Raw genomic sequence first — 13,347 nt, 5'->3', positions numbered from 1 at the left:
CTGAAAGCAGGGAGAGTATCCATGTGAGCCCAATAGGATCACAACGGTCACTACAAGTAGAAGAGGAGGTTGGAGGGAGGCAGTGTGGCAAATTAACGTGCCATTACTGGCTTTGAAGATGGGGGAAGGGAACCCTGCACCAAGGAATGCTGGCAGCCTCTGGAAAACTAGGAAAGGCAAGGAAATGATTTTCTTGCAGAGCTTCCAAAAAGGAAGCAGCCCTGCCAACACCTTGATTTGAGCACAATGAGACCCATGACAGACTTTTCACTACAGAACTGGAAAGTAATAACCGTGTTGTAAGCCACCGAGTTTGCACTAATGTGCTCTTCTTCGGGCTTCAGATAGCTGTCAGCATTCCATGACTTACAGGGGCATCTCTTCAGTGTCTGCCTCCACCAGCCCATTGTCTCCTTCCTGTGTCTAATCTCCTTTTGTGTAATTCTTATGCCATAATTTGTTATTGGATTTGGAACTCAGATTGGAAAATCCAGGATGATCTCACACGCAAAGCTACCAGGAAAAGAAAATGATCCTGTACTTTTTTTTTTTTTATTCTAAAAACACATCGCATATTACTGGGAAGCTAACATCAAAATCCAGATAACAGTGGATGAGTAAATATGAAACATGTGTCCCAAAAAATGAATAAATAAAAGACTTAAAAGAGGGCCAGTTCTTTGGATATCAAAGATGTCATAAATTTGAAGCATATCAATTAATAATAATAATAATAAAAGGCAGTGGAATGAAGGGAGAAGAAATAGCTATCCAATACAATTCTGGGGGGAGATTATTCCTCTTCCTGTTCTAAAGGTGATTTTTTTTTTGTTTATTTCAGAAATGAGGTTTTTTTTCAGAGTAGTTGAGAAAGATCACATTTATTGTAGTTTTTAAAGTTTGTATGACAAATACTGAGTAATAGTTATTTTGAAACATTTGAACGGGGATTTTCAATCCTGCAGTTTGGTAAGAGCTCATGTTATCACTAATTTAGAGAGAAAAATAAGTAAACAAAGGGTTTAAGTCCCATAGAATGTAGAAAAACTAAAACTTGAACCCAAGTAAACTATATTCTTTATTATACCACACTGCTTTTTACAAAGTTTACAACCATTTAACGCCGTTACTTCAAAATGTTGGATTTTTTTTACCTCTACAAAGTCAAAGTGCAATACTGTACAGCACTTTTTCTAAGCTCAACTATAGTAGACCTTGTCATTCCTATCTCTGCGAATCAAGCACACTGAGCTACTTTGTATCTCTACATCTCATACCTCAGATACCTTATGCCTCTATACCCCTTCTACCTTTATAGCAGAATTTGCCCGGACTCTAATGTTTCAATGAGAGCACTGGCATTAGGCAAGCATAACTGCTTCTCTGACTCTGTCCATGACCTAGTGTCTACACACTGAGTGGATGGATTGCTGTGTAGCGAGCACACTACATTAAGGACTTCATGCTACCCTCTACCTGCCACCACTCCCCAGAGGGACTGGTCCTGATGGGAAGCTAATCTAGTCTCATTTGCGATTGTTACTGTGTCTTGTGTCCTAACTTTTTGCCTGGGTCTTAAACCATCTGTGTGTCTTCCTGTCTATTCTCTTCTTAACTGGTTTTGACCCATTTCCTTGCTCTCTTTTATGGTATAAGGAAGTTTCTAATGACAATGATGCTCTGTCACTAGTAGATTAGGCAAAAATATTACAAAACTTGAGAAATCAGCTTATTTCTATCCATTTTTTTAATGGTATTCCCACCTTAGTGATATGACTACTCAGTTAAAACCAGCTTTAAATTATCTAGGATCAAAACACAGAAGAAGTTCCAGTGTATATTTCTCTCAATTTTCAATCCCCTACTGCTGTGGACATTATTTTGATGGCCACATATATTACCACTCTCGGCCCACCTTCCTCCCTGTCACCATCCAACTATCCTAATCTGGGGTTAAAATGCCATCATCCTCTTATTTTGACATGAGTGCATTCTGCATTCTGTTCTTTCCATTTATTCCCTACCAAGAACCTCTTTCCTAGTCCATTTGTCCAAAACAGAATGGAATTTACTCATGCTTACTGGAATTTACTCCCACCCCTGCTCCACCCCCTACACAGCACTTACGATGCCTCCACCTCCAGGTAAGAAGTTCTGTAAACTTTTAAGTATCTATCCTTGCAAGGTGATATTATAAAGTAAAAAGTTAAACACATATACATATATAGTTTCAGTCCATCTCTGTAAAAATCTAAGTTGATGGTAAAGAAAGGAATGGGGTCAAGTGGTAAACTATGGGCTGATGCAGCGACAGGAGAAAAAATTATATCTAATACTGTGGTAGAGCCATTTGTCTCAGCATGGGGCTCAGAATACTGAGAAGATGGGTAGGATGTTCCTCCCAAAGATTTGATGGCAAGGATGGTCTGACAGCTGGGACTGATAGGCCAGGCTTCTAGCAATCATCTCTTTTATCACAGCTCTTCAAATGAATGGATAGAATTTTAATCAGGTCCCCCAAGATAAATCAGCCTCTCAGACCACTTCCACATCAATATTTCCTAAGATCTCATACTATCTTTCATCCTCTACAAGTCAGAAAAATTCTTGGACCCAGCTGCAATCCATGGAGAAACTCCTCTTTTGTCAACCAAGAGCAATCAAAAAGCCTTTTTCTCCCTTCTCCCTTTCTAGTCCCTTTCTGTTCTCCAGGTAAAAATTGGTGAGAAGAGAAGAGGGACAAATATTATCTTTGTAGAAGTCCGCTGTCATTTTAGGGTCATTCTTAGGAAAACAACAAAATTAACTTTTGTTGATGGAACATTTAATCAGAGATTTAAAAAAAATCAAAATTTAGAAAAAACACAGAATTAGATTAGAAAAAAGACGATATGAAGCATAGGTATTATGCTGTAATTACACCGTTACAGACATGACAACATGAAGCATAGTGAAGAAAGGCCCTTCTCTGCAGACTCTCTTAGGTGTGGTACCCCTCACATTGCCTCCTGGGGGATGCTCACAAGGCACGGGGGGGTTGGGGGGAAAGCTCTGTCAAGTGGCTTCTGCAGGATCAGTTACTTGAGGATTTTGCTGACTCTACTGGGTAGAATGGACATGAGAACACTAATAAAGAGATTCAGATCTCTGCTCTCTGGAACAAAGGTGGGACCCATAGCTTTTAGGGAGAGATGCACCACTGGTGTTTAACAGAAGGTACAGAAGAACAGAAGTAGCCACACATGAAGTCACATGGTGACTTCTACTAGCTGCCATACCAAACCTTACTCAGTAGAGCATCTCTCCTCAGGAGATGATAATTAATTTGCATAATATTGTCATCAATTTTCTTCCAAGAGACAGTGTATAGTTAAAAACTTTGAAATTGTTGCCAACTTTCAATGATTTTCTAGAGATCATATTTCTAATTAAGAAATTATTCTCTCTGCAGGGGCAAATTTTGCTAGATTGAAAATATTTTCAATTCCAAATTTTTTGTATTAAAACATATAAATATTTCAGCTAAAGTGTCTTGACAGGCACTGTTTTTCAGTTTTTGTTTTGTTTTTGCCTTGCTTCAGAGTACCTTTCTTCTATAAACCTTTTTGTTAGACAAAAATAATAGGTTTCTATTTATGGTACCCTTGAATGTTTTGTGAACTTTAGATGCTACAAAATTAGAGCTTCTCATTTCATTCCGGTATAGAAGTGAATGTAAATGTATCCAATTATAAAAAAGAAGTACCATTAAAATACTCTTCCCACATGTTAGAATATTCTTAAGCATACATATAATTTCAGAATTATATCTTTTAAACTAAGCTTTTATCAAGTAATTCATTCAGTTCCACCCTTGCTCTTGCTGGGGTTGCTTTCAACATCTTCCTATTAGCAACCATTGTTTCCAGGACACTTAGACATTTATTGATATTTTTAACCTTTTTTCCCCAATAGCATTCATAATGTCCAAAATTTCACCTTTGACAAGGAGAACCCTAAATCATGAGAAATACAGCTTAAAAATGTAAAATACTTCTAAATTATGAGGAAACAGCATAAATTCTAGAAAACCTTCCCAGATCAGAATAAGGAAAACCAGTCCCTTTCTACCTATTTTCCATATACATTTAGGATGGATGCAGAATAGTTAGTGAGTTATTCATTAAGACTCAAATCATCTTCCACATATCACCTGGTTGTTTTATTCCCAACTCCTCCGTTAGATGAAAAAGCTCCTAACAGCTCTGGTCATCAAGAAACAGCCTCATATACAAGAATTGGGTAAAAAGTAGAAAAAAATGTGGACATAAATTTTTAATGGGGAAAAAAAGGGGTGGATATATCCATCAGTGACACTGGATAGAGAGTCTTTTGTTCCGAACTTTAGCAAATTGCCTATGTAAGGGAATGTTGACTTCTACTCATGGTAGTATAGCAGAAAATTGATTAAAAGAAAGTAAAAGTCAGCATAAACAACAAAAAGAAAAAAGGTTTGAATTAGTCTATGAGTACTCTGTATGATTTTGATGGAAGAAAAAATGTTAAGCATGACATAGGCATCCCACTTAACTCCATTATCCTGCAGTGATAACCAGAGGTCTCTGACCAAAGAGTCCCTTGGGAGCTACCACTGTATCAAAAGCTCAGTCATGTCTGTGTCTGCGCTAAGGGAAGGTGAATATCAGCCAAACCTCTCCTGACAGCTGAGGCCTAAATAGGTTCTATAGGAGCCTCTCTAAGGATAATGTAAATAATATTTTTCCATCATTTGGGGACAATATCAAACTTCACAGGTTCAGTGAAATCCTAAAGCATCCATCACCTCTCTCCATTCTCCTAATACCTAAGTCAATTAGTAACAGTATTGGCTATTGCCCCAGATGCAAAAAATAATGGTGAGATCCAATATTTGATTTGTAGGCAGTCTTCAATTTATAAATCTCTTTATCTACTTAGTGCATTGGTTTATACATGGAAAGGACTTGGTGCATGCTGGCCAATTAAATGGAAAACATGAATGTGAATTAGTTCTGGAATTCAATTTTTAATGTAATATCAACTTAAATGAATGAGTATGTAATTGTGGGTAGGAACTGGGTATCTTTGCTGACAGCTTCTTAAATTTTGGAAACCTATTGTTTCCCTAAACTCTATTTTGTTCTCAAACTTAATTTTACCTCCCTTTAGTTATGTTAATATTTTGCTGGGAATAAGATTCAGGGAAACAGCCCACATTGTGCAAGTTTTATGAAGTTTGAGAATACTATATTTAAAGTGGCTACTGAAGGAATTGGAAGTTTACCTGACTGGTTCGAATGGTATGGAATTACTTTCCTGTAAGTTGGAAAACATGTTTCCTTAACTCTTATAATTGAAAAATCTTGCCACTATTTTTTTATATATTTTTTACAAGTCATTAGCTCCTTTTCAGCATATATATTTCTATTTTATCTGTATAGTTTTCTTCTTTCTCTAAAATCCTTGACTGATTTATAAGGTTTTATGTATAATTTATGTAGTCTACTTACTTTTAGTTTTAACGTTAAGGAGGTTTTGTTGTTTGTTTTTGTTTTTACTATGACCAATTCCTTTAGAGAGAACACTTTTGGGGCACCTGGGTGGCTCAGTAGTTGAGCATCTGTCTTTGGCTCAGGTCTTGATCTCAGGGTCCTGGGATTGAGTCCTGCATCAGGCTCTCCACAGGGAGCCTGCTTCTCCCTCTGCCTCTCTCCCTGTGTCTTTCATGAATAAATAAATAAGATCCTTAAAGAAAAATAAAATAGAATTACAGTATTATTTAAAAATCTAATTTTTTTTTCTAAACTTAACTCCTTTCCTTTAAAAGTCAATCCAATGCTTAAATTTCTTGCCACAATGAATGGTTTCTCTCTTTCTAGACTCTTCCACTCAGTTTAATATCATTCAAGTCTTCTCTTTCCGTTGTTTCTGCCTATTTTCCTACATTGCCTTATAGAAATTAAGATATGTCACAGACACCTCACTGGGGCAGTTCAGCACCATTTATGTACTGGAAAATGTTTCTCTCCATCTACTTCCTCATTATTTGGGGGAGCAATTTGACTCTACTCTACAAATGCCCAATGCCCCAGGCTGATCCCAAGACCCAGAAAATATGACCTGAGCCAAAGTCAGACACTTACCTGACTGAGCCACCCAGGTGGCCCAGAAAATTTTTAATATGAATATGCTGAGTAGTACATGAGGTTTACGGTTTGGGGAGCTAGAAAAGAAGGGCATTCCTTCCATGCTTGATAGTTTGCAGTTTACTCATGAGAGAACCTACAACATAATTGCACAAGAAAATAAGAGGTAATGCAAGGTCATATAGTTGATTGAGGCAAATAAGTATATTAAACCATCATATTCTAATTCCAGAGAGAACAGAGTTTTATTACAAAGATAAAACCTCTGATACTTTTCCATTATTATTTTTAAGACTCTGATAAAAGTGCAGACTTTTCTGTAAGTTTAAAAATATATATATATATTTTTTGTATCTAAATTTTGAAGTCAATAGCTCTTATTGGCTATTGGAAACCAAACATTTGTGGTTTTTAAAAGAATGCTTGGAATGTCTGCAATAAAAAGTTTGAAATGTTTGCAATTTAAAGACAGAATAATCACAAAATGTATGCATAAAATGGCAGTTTTTAATAAGCATTCATCACAATTTAGAGCTGCAGAACAGAATACCTGACTGCTTAGATGCCAGATAATCAGGAATGAGTAAATGCTCACTGCTGGGACGCCGGATGCATGGGGCCAGGCAGTTTTAACACAAGGAGGAAAATTGAAAGTGAAATTTAAGCTAGTAGCTAAAATCATAGATTATATTAAATAAATGATAAAATAGCAAGGTTTAAGATAAAGGTTGTCAGTAAGTATAAACCATTTTAGCTTCATTTTTTTAGTTTTCTGCAATTTTCCACTTTTTCTGCTAAAGCTGTCAAAAAAGACCACAATTTTGTATGAGATGTTCTGCAATTTTCTCATGGCATTGATTAAAACTCAATGGCAAATATTTTGAGCTGCCCCCATATCCACTTGAAAATGGATCACAATCACAACAAAATAACTGAAATCTTTCTCAAGAAGCCATGTGCTGCCATTAAGGAGTGTGGGTAAAGGAAGAATGCACTGATCACCTTTATTCGGTGATATTCTTGTGGATATCCTCTTTGCCTCCACCCCCCACCATTTTAGATTTTGGTAACACATTGGATGTACTCATACAATGTATGCTAAAGGGAGTGCACTTGAGTTTTGAGAAATTCCTTGGTAAAGTGAATGACTATACAGACTATGCATCCTCTGAACAGCACTGACCCCACAACTTGACTGTCAAGGTCCAATGAAGGAGAGGCTCCTAGGCTCACAGTCTCAGGATATTTGGTTACAAATTTATCTGGGAAGGTATCATAGCTAAGAGTTTTGATTTACTCATTAATTTCATTAAAGGGTCTTTAATTCACTTATATGAGAAATGACTTTTTAGAGTAGAATAAGTCATTCCATTTACTATCAAGAAACCCCTTAAGATGGATTCTATGAAATTTCATTTCAAATTATCCTGCAGTCAAAGGGACTAACTAGTTAAGCCTTCATCACTATTGGCCATTGTGCTACCTACAAGATCCACAGTGACTACCAAGGAATGAGTGGCCCTTTAAAGTCTGTCTCTACACCTAATGCTTCTCCTGCCCAAATGATGCCATTTCCTGTCTGGCATAAGTTTATGCTGGCTACTCATGATTCTATAATACTCTGAGCATTTGTTCTGTGCACGTGTTTATTTTCTCCCCTGCTTAAAATATCCTCTTACTTTCTTTAATAGACTCCTATATTAAGAATTGAAAACCTCCCCAATCTTCCCATTCTGACCTTTGTGCCTCCCTCCTCCAGTGCCCCCTACCCCCGCAAGCAATTGCCCATTTTGTTTCTCTGGATTTCCCTACAGTACCGTGTACATAATCCCTTGTTGCCTTATCACAGCAACACTATTTTAGTTTCATCTCCTCAGGGACAAGGACTGTGCTTGTATCATTGGAACTAAGCATTGTGACTGATTGGCATAGAGTAGAAACTCCTCAAATAATCAGAGGAGAAAATAATCCAAAAGAAATGGTCATGGGAGTTTGGAAAAGACAGAACAGTAGACAGAGAAATGAGGACAGAAAGGAGAAGAGAGTGAGAGAGAGGGAAGTGAATAAAGAGGGGATGGAGGAATTGCTTAATCAGAAAGTAAGTATTGGGGCCCCTGTGTGGCTCACTCAGTTGGGCATCTGACTCTATTTTTTTTTTTTTGAGAAGTAACTTTTTTATTTTTAAGATTTTATTTATTTATTCATGAGAGACACAGAGACACAGGTAGAGGGAGAAGCAGGCTCCATGCGGGGAGCCCGATGTGGGACTTGATCCCGGGATCCCAGGACCACACCCCAGGCCAAAGGCAGATGCCCAACCGCTGAGCCACCCAGGCATCCCTGGGCATCTGACTCTTGATCTCAGGTCAAGTCTTGGTCTCAGGGTCATGGGTTCAAACCCTGTGTTGGGCTCCCCACTGGGCCTACTTAAAGAAAAAGTCTTCAACCATCTGAGTAAACTAAACATGTCAGTAATAAAAAGTAAAAATTTGAAATGTGTTAATTTATGAAGTACAATAATCAGAAAGTAGTAAATATCTATAAGAAAGATCAATGAAACTTAGCCAAAAATATGAGTAGGATTCTATGAAACTTCACTCCAAATTGTCCTCGAGTCAAAGGGACTAACTAGTTAAGCCTTTGCCAACATTGACCTACTTTTATTGGAATCAAAAATGAAAATCAGACAGCTGTCATCACCTAGAGGTGAAGATAAAACATCAATTTATCTGATCCTGAAATGAACATTTTTGAAAAAGATCCAAATAACTTGTATCTATGACCATCATGAAAGGACTAGTGACGTTTTTCTAAGCCTGGTATTTTTTAGAATGTACTGGCAGATTAGAGTGATGATGATGGAAATAAAATAGTATGAAAAAGGGTGGAAGAAAAAAGAAAAAGGCAAAGATACTTACCTGAATATATGCACATCTATAAATTAAGTCTATTCAAAGTACTTGTCTGTATCACTCACTGCCCCATTAACTTAAAGGAAACAGACATAATTTTTTTTAATTTTTTTTTAATTTATGATAGTCATACACAGGGAGAGAGAGAGAGAGAGAGAGAGGCAGAGACACAGGCAGAGGGAGAAGCAGGCTCCATGCACCAGGAGCCTGACGTGGGATTCGATCCCAGGTCTCCAGGATCGCGCCCTGGGCTAAAGGCAGACGCCAAACCGCTGCGCCACCCAGGGATCCCGAAACAGACATAATTTTAACATAACAATTCTTATATTTGAGACAACCTTTACCATTTTCATAGAAAAGAATAGACAAATACAAGATCCAAGGCAGATTGTTATATGCGTGTGAAAAAGCTCCAACTTCAGGATCCATCCCAATGAGGGGAGAGGAGAGGGTTAGGCTGAACAATTTATATTATAAAATAATCTAAACACCTCATTTTGTCAATAATCCCAACTGCCTCTTCACCAATCTTCTTCATGGCCTATTCACCAGTTTAAAAAAAATGACGGACTGGAATTCTCTCATTTTTATTTCCTTCTATCCATCATGCTGCTGCTAATCTATAGTGAAAGAGTTCTAAAGAGCACAGTGGTGTAGGTGAGAGAATCTTCTCAAATCACGGAACAAGGTAATTAGACCCTGAAGAGATGGGCTTTCAGACCTCCCACTGAAGTTTTGAAATGCCCTGGAGTTGAGTTTAAAGCTTTTATTACATATTTCTCCTTGGCCGTGGCACAGTTGAAGGCACGAAGAAGGAAATTCCATTTGGATACAGCATTAGTGGAAAGAACATGGTGAGCTGCTCAAGGGGAAAAGCTGCTTCTTGCTGATGAGTGCCTGGCTTATTCAGTACTCAAAATTAGTGATAAATGGATCAATTAGTGACTGTGAGGCAATGAGCAGGAATAGAATTGTATGTACTCTGCATAGCCTCTACCTGGTTATGTGAATGTGCCATGTCATTTAACTGAGGATCAGTTTTCTCATCTAAGAAATGGTGCAGAAATGAGTTCTGGCTAACAGACAACTTATCCTGAGCTTCACATGACATAAAAAATGTGAAAGCACTTTTTAAACTTACCCATTACAAAATGAAAACAAATGTACCTTTTGACTCAAGACCTGCTTACATGATTTATAGATACACTCTTCTCTTTATGATCCGTTGATCTTGAGCCCACCAGACCAGCTGGATTGGTTTGATACTTAGTGGAACCATATTAAAGCCCTGGTAAAGCCAGGTTTGGAACATCCTCATCTGCTCCTGATTTGTATACAGGTCTGTTTAGAAACTGCCTGATGCACCAATTTCTCAGAATCTTGAGATCTGTGTCTCATTTCCCTCCACTCTGGTCTTTAAGAGCCCATTTAATATGAGGGCTTCAAACTCTCAGCAAATCCTTGACAAGTAACTTTTGTGGCCTGCCCTGGTGCTGATCTAGCTATGGGTCTTTCCTCAACACTGATTCAAATCTCAGACCTCTTTTCACATCTATAATCTTGTAGCAAGTGGAGGCTAGTTCATGAATGCTCACAAATAGGTCCTTCAGACCCAGGCTCTCAGGGCTAAGCTCACCCTCTTAGTTTAGAAGAACATTAAAATCTATGTCCCATGGTGTCAGAGGTGGCTGACTTGGAAAGCCTCAGACTTTTTGATTTAGAAAAAAAAAAAATAACCATTCAAAAGTGTCTGCAAAGTCAAAAATGTTTCAAAAATAAACACATAAAACATCTAATTTTATGTCTTACTCTGACCATCTTATCTTGTCCTCTAAGTGATCAAACATTTGAGAAAAATTTTGAAAGAGCTTTATATGCTGAATAGTTCAATACTAGCAGGTCTGTATTGCTGAGTGAAATTCATGGGGAAGAACTGGATATTGTAGGACTTTCATGTAACACCATGAGGGAATAAGAATTTGTGAGAGTATCTTCATATTTGTCTGTATTTGTATAGAAACACTGGAAAGGCAAACAGCTAAAAAATACTGGTTTCTGAAAAATAGAAGGTAAAAATCTCAAAATACATTCTGATTTGTTTATTTCCTTCTGGAATTCTCTCAGGTGTTGCTTTTTATATTAGAAGACTATATTTTCCTGGCACAGAGGTTTACGATTTTTTTTCTCTTGATGGAATACCACTTCTCTCCAGATATAACTTTCTTCTATGTTCTTGTACCTTTCCACACCCCCAGTCTGCCTTAGGACTGTTAAAACAGCTACCACGGCTTATTTTTGTATATGTTTGCTTTTCATATAAATGTCCACTTATATTTATATGGTCCCCAAGGAATCAGGACAGATACCAGAGTAGAACAGGGTCCTGGTGTCATCCTTATGTTGGGGTGTCCAGGAGCTCCCCCAATAAGACAACAAGTGTCCAGAATGTAGGGATGCGTTATTTCTTTTTTTTAAAAATTGCTTTTAAATCGCTTACTGGTTTGGTTTGGAGGAGTCTTTCTTTTATGGTACTTGGGTTTCTCAGGTATTTAGATATTTGGTCCCTTAAAATAACATTCCCTTGGAAGAAGCTCATGATGTGTTGTTGGAAGTGGACAGGAGGAAATGGGGCAAGGTGAAAACCAAGCTCCTGAGGTCTGCCCTTTCTGCCTATTTAGAGATTGGGGTGGCATTGGCTGGAGGGCAGAGAGTTGCTGATACTCAATATAGTTCTATCACTTTTCCGTCACACTTTCCCTTCCACCAACCAATCCTGTCTTTCAAGGAATCTTTTAATACCTCCATTCTAGGCACTGATCCTTTCAAAAAAACTCTTCCTCCTCCTCCTCCTCCTCCTCCTACTACTACTACTACTAGATGAGGAAAAATCCATGATGTCCAGCCCATTAACACAATATGATACTCTTATAATCCACTCATTAACCAGCAGGTCCTTGATGCCACCCCAGTGACTCCAGTCAGCACCAAATTGCTCCTGATGCTCTTCTGCCTCACAATATTGCTGGAACAATAAATGATCCAACCAGGGCACAGTCAGAAGAGCTGCCAAGGGGTTCTACTTGGCACTCTTTTCTTCCCACCCAGCCTCTTACTTCCTGAAGTTACATTAGGACCCAATCACTATCTGGCTGCTTAGTGGTTTCTTGCAGTTTAAATATTAGGGTCTGGGATAAATCAAATATACTCTTGCTTCTGTGATAGCTGTAGGGTCACGTTTACGGGTAGGAATTAGCACCCACCCCTAAACTCATCATTTTATCCTGTAGTGGACCTTTTGTCTCTGACCACCCTTCCTAATAAATGCAGTCTTCATTGTTTACAACGAACTTCATAGTGTTTATCCTGGAATCATGGTTGAATATTTTTGAAAACTTCTCAGCCTTTATTGCATCTATTGTAAATAATTTACATACACAGTCTTCTTGAAAATTGAGACCATATAGAATTATTGTATTTTTCCAAATATCTGCCAAAGTACTTTGAACCTAGCAAGTGCATCAAGTAAGTTATTTGATTTAATGGACATTTTCAACTTAACTGAATTTTAGAAGGACATCTTTTGTATAGGGACAGGGATATGGATATATATGCCATATAGATTATTTTGCATATGAGAAAGATATTCTGTATCATGTGGTTTCTGAATGCAGTGTTTCCATGGATATTATACCTTGAATTATCTCTATTTCATTGGTTTTAAAAGCCCATAGAAAAAAAATCTAGTGTAAACCTCCTTCACTGCAAGGCTTGAGAGCTATACTATTTTCTTTATGATCTAAAACATAACCTCCCCACATATTGAGCCCAGAAAATGCAAGTCATAAACTCAGCTTTTAGAAAAGAGGTAATATTGCCTAGTGTTAAAATCCTAGATTTTAAGACACAGCTATTTTGCAATTATATTTTTTTTCCTTTTAAGTACAACCAGTAAGGGGAATTTCAAGGTATCAACCCAACATAATAGATTAAAAATGGGATGTGAGAGGAAAAACAGAATCTAGGATAATGGCAAGGTTGGGCCATTTGGAATAACATTATCTTTTTTAACTACTGATCACCCATGCATCTGGTGGCAAACCTCCAGGTTGGAGAAGACAAACAGTTAACAGAGTTGCTGGTGGAACGAACTATAACACTGATCATTTCCAGGGAATCAAATCTTTATTGACAAATATGAGTACTTTCTTGTCAATACTCTAAAGGTCCCTGACATTTAGTCCTTTATTCACACTGGTCTTTCCATCCCCAAT

The sequence above is a fragment of the Canis lupus genome, chromosome 16 (assembly GCF_003254725.2).
Source record: "Canis lupus dingo isolate Sandy chromosome 16, ASM325472v2, whole genome shotgun sequence".
NCBI lineage: Eukaryota > Metazoa > Chordata > Mammalia > Carnivora > Canidae > Canis > Canis lupus.
Note: the sequence above shows the minus strand (reverse complement) of the source record.